Source organism: Austrofundulus limnaeus, unplaced genomic scaffold, assembly GCF_001266775.1.
Source record: "Austrofundulus limnaeus strain Quisiro unplaced genomic scaffold, Austrofundulus_limnaeus-1.0 Scaffold713, whole genome shotgun sequence".
Taxonomy (NCBI): domain Eukaryota; kingdom Metazoa; phylum Chordata; class Actinopteri; order Cyprinodontiformes; family Rivulidae; genus Austrofundulus; species Austrofundulus limnaeus.
Window position 1 is genome coordinate 218351 of NW_013953115.1, and position 4529 is coordinate 222879.

At 42.9% G+C, this 4529-nt stretch overlaps 1 protein-coding gene across 1 annotated transcript in view; it reads right to left on the reverse strand.

Moving 5' to 3' along the window:
- The window catches only part of LOC106532054 (CD82 antigen), a gene marked incomplete at its 5' end in the record, with an annotated part of 21326 nt that extends 17238 nt beyond the window's left edge, over positions 1-4088 (reverse strand). The window contains 1 exon segment of the mRNA XM_014028038.1: positions 4059-4088.
- Between the last annotated feature and the right edge of the window lie 441 nt (positions 4089-4529).

The following is a 4529-nucleotide window of genomic DNA, read 5'->3' on the forward strand; positions in this document are numbered from 1 at the left end:
TAGTCACTAGCCTGTCCAATGCTAACACCAGCTTATCCATGCTAGTCACTAGCATCTCCAATGCTAACACCAGCTTATCCATGCTAGTCACTAGCATCTCCAATGCTAACACCAGCTTATCCATGCTAGTCACTAGCCTGTCCAATGCTAACACTAGCTCAAAACTGTGTTTTCCGTTGACTCRGCATTTCCTCAGGATGAAATCTTGTTTTTTTAAGATGACATAATGGTGTTTACTAAACCGTATATACGAGACCTCAACAGGAGCAGTGTTTCTGTTTGTGTTAAATTAATGTTTCCACAACACAGCATACATCACTGACTGTGGAAATAGGGTTGGGCGATAAATCGATTTAATCGATTAATTTGAATTTGCCATTTATGAAGATTTAATTTTTGGGAAATTCTGGATATTTTTCCCACCAGTGCACTCTTTGGGGCTTCTGTAGTTCAGAGGTCAGCCCACCTGTCCCTCAAGACACCTGGTACATGACATGACAATATGGCAGCTAGCAGAGAGGATCTACTTCTCAAAAAGGCAGTGTTTCTTCAGTTTTCTGGGGCTGGTTAGGTTTCACAACCTCAGACTGGAGCAACAAACACCTCACTGCTAAATCTGGCTGAAGGTTCTTACTACAAWAAGCAGGAGAACAACAAGTATGTTTCAACACCTGAAACAAAGACACTCTGTTCAGTGGAAATCAAAATCAATTAATTAATTAAGCAAACAGGTGTGACTGAAACACACAGACTGGTCTTAGTCTGGTTTTAGACTGGTTTTAGACTGGTCTTGAACTGGTTTTAGACTGGTCTTAGACTGGACTTAGACTGGTTTTAGACTGGTCTTAGACTGGATTGAAGCTAAACTTTAGTCTAGTCAGAGACCCAGGTTTAGACTGGTTTTAGTCTGATTTTAGACTGGTTTTAGTCTGGTCTTAGTCTGGTTTTAGACTGGTCTTGAACTGGTTTTAGACTGGTTTTAGTCTGGTCTTAGACTGGTCTTGGACTGGTTTTAGACTGGTCTTGGACTGGTTTTAGGCTGGTCTTGGACTGGTTTTAGACTGGTCTTGGACTGGTTTTAGGCTGGTCTTGGACTGGTTTTAGACTGGTCTTGGACTGGTTTTAGACTGGTCTTGCACTGGTTTTAGACTGGTCTTGCACTGGTTTTAGACTGGTCTTGCACTGGTTTTAGACTGGTCTTTGACTGGTTTTAGACTGGTCTTTGACTGGTTTTAGACTGGTTTTAGACTGGATTGAAGCTAAACTTTAGTGTAGTCAGAGACCCAGGTTTAGACTGGTTTTAGACTGGTTTTAGTCTTGGACTGATTTTAGACTGGTCTTGGACTGGTTTTAGACTGGTCTTTGACTGGTTTTAGACTGGTCTTAGACTGGATTGAAGCTAAACTTTAGTGTAGTCAGAGACCCAGGTTTAGACTGGTTTTAGACTAGTGTTAAGACCGGTTTTAGTCTGATTTTAGACTGGTCTTAGACTGGATTGAGACCTGATTTTAGTCTAGTCAGAGACCCAGGTATAGACTAGTGTTAAGTTGGTCTTAGACTGGTTTTAGTCTGGTCTTAGTCTGGTCTTACAATGGATTGAAGCCAGACTTTAGTCTAGTCAGAGACCCAGGTTTAGTCTGGTCTTAGACTGGTTTTAGACTGGATTGAAGCCAGACTTTAGTCTAGTCAGAGACCCAGGTTTAGACTAGTCTTAGACTGGTACGTGGCCTAGTTTCAGAGTGGTTCTGTACCCAGGTCTACCCAGACTCCCTGCAGGGACATTCCTCCAAACCGGGTGAGCAGGTTGTGAAGTGGGAGCGTCTGAACGTGAATCAACAGGACTGTCTGCACAAAGACTCAGAGGCTGATCCTCAAAGGGTGTCGGTGTGAAACCCTGCCTGCATGAAGTGAAAGTGCTGCAGACCGACCCCAGACAGGCTCCACATCAGGAAACATGGTCAGGGTCACAGCAGCTCCAACGGTTCACACGTCACAGACGAGATGGAAGCAAACACACATGCTTCCTTGTGTAACACATCCAGATGTTGAGTTTCAGTGCTGGGTCAAAGGTCAGGCACGGATCCAAACCAGCAACTGCTGCTGTCCTAACCTGGCTCCTCTGACGGGAGGATTTGTTGTTTCTGTTTCTGAACTCAAACCACAAACTGGACCTTCAGCTCTGATGGAGGATTCAGTTTGATAAACTGTATCTAATCTACAAACTCCTTCCAGATGTGAGGCAGAAGGTCCTCCAGAACCCAAACAGGAGGATTTTCTACTGACTCGACAGAACTTACTGTACAAGTCTGGGAATAAAATCAACACATTCACTTTTAACAAATGTGCCAAATTTTAACACAATCGATTGTGTGTGTGTGTGTGATTGTGTGTCAAATCACCCTCTTTTCTGGGTGATTTGACACACAATGACTGGCTTCGATCAATTCCAGGCCTTTACTGTAAGTGCTAAAATGGAATATATGTATGTAGTTTTTTTGTGTGCATTGTACGTGTGTGTTTTTCTTTTCACTTCTTTTGTCACTGCTGTCAGCACAACAAATTGCCACTCAGGGATAAAAATGTTTACTAGAATAGTTTACTGATGGTAATATCTGTAATCTGGATTACAGCCAGCGTCAGACAGGTCACACAGAAACTCAAAGGAAACAGTGCATCAGTTCTGTTGGACTCAAACAGAAACGTGAGGGAGGCGGAGCTTATCTTCAGCTCCTGAATCACACAAACACACACACCTGCACTGTGTGATTCTTTCAGTTTTATCCCTCCACAACCTCGAGTCTGAATATTGTTTTTTAGCCTTTGGCCATAAATCTACAAAATATGAAGTAACTGAGGGAAAAAAATCAGAGACGGATCACAGACAAATCAGCGATAAATCAGAGACAGATCAGAGATAAATCAGGGATAAATCAGAGATAAATCAGGGACAGATCAGAGATAAATCGGGGACAGATCAGAGATAGATCAGAGACAGATCAGAGCTAAATCAGAGACAGATCAGAGATAAATCAGAGACAGATCAGAGATAAATCAGAGACAGATCACAAATAAATCAGAGACGGATCACAGACAAATCAGCGATAAATCAGAGACAGATCAGAGATAAATCAGGGATAAATCAGAGATAAATCAGGGACAGATCAGAGATAAATCGGGGACAGATCAGAGATAGATCAGAGACAGATCAGAGATAAATCAGAGATAAATCAGAGACAGATCAGAGATAAATCAGGTATAAATCAGAGACAGATCACAGACAGATCAGAGATAAATCAGAGACAGATCACAAATAAATCAGAGATAAATCAGAGATAAATCAGAGACGGATCAGAGATAAATCAGAGATAAATCAGAGACAGATCAGAGATAAATCAGAGACAGATCAGAGATAAATCAGAGACAGATCAGAGATAAATCAGAGACCGATCAGAGACAGATCCTGTGAGTTCAGAGTTAGCTGAAGTTATGTTAACCAGCTCAAACCAACACGTGTCTGCAGGACCCAAAGAGACTCAATAAGAGCTGAAGATCAATCTGATGACCTGACCTGATCCAAAACATGTAAAAAAAAAAACATAAAAACATTTTACAATTTTAAAAAGATAGTTTTCAAAAGATGAAGATTTAAATGAATTCAGAGCCACCAGCAGGTTTCAGCTGATACCTGATGATCATCTGATCAGAACTTTTTCAGTGTTTCATGTGATATTTTACTAACACACACAGATAAACCGTAAAACCTTTAGACTTTTGGTTTCAGAACCTGATCCAGTACTTTGGACCCGGTGGTTCTGACCGTGGACCGGGTCTTTCAACGCGTTTCTGGTTTAAACTGTGAGAACACCGACACAAAGTTCTGAGTCCGGCTCTGGGTTCTGTTTGGACCAGGAATCCATTCATCTCTATCCGAACTTCAGCAGAACCTCGGAGACCAAAGCCTGACCCTGATCAGGGATCGATCAGAACCTGATCCCCCGAGCTGCCGCGCGMGCCTGAAAGGCTCTCAGGTTCCGGTCGCGGAGCTGCGCAGAACTCACCTGGTTCTGAGCCGAAACGAGGAGTCCGGGTTCAGGTCTGTGGGTTCGGGTCTGTGGAACTGGCTCAGCTCGGACTCTGACCTCCGGTTCGACGCGGCAGCAGTGACAGACTGAAGCCGAGCCGGAGCCGGGGGGAGCCGGAGCAGAGCCTCGGCTGTGCTGCCCCCCTGTGGCTGAGAGCGGAACTACAAGCACGGCTTTAAAKGGCTCTCTGATTGGTTGTAACATTACATTTTATTTAATAAACTATACAGTATTTTAACTGTAAAATAAAGACTGTAAAATACTGTAGGCTGTTTAGTTCTTAATTTTTTTAAATATATTTTAACACGGACGGGGCCATTTTATTTGCACACAAAGCATTCTGGGTAAATCATGACGTGGATAGGTCCTCGGTGCGAGGCTGCTAGCGAGCTATATCCACCCTGAAGGTTAATCTTGGACAATATCTGATGATCGACTCTTTTAAAT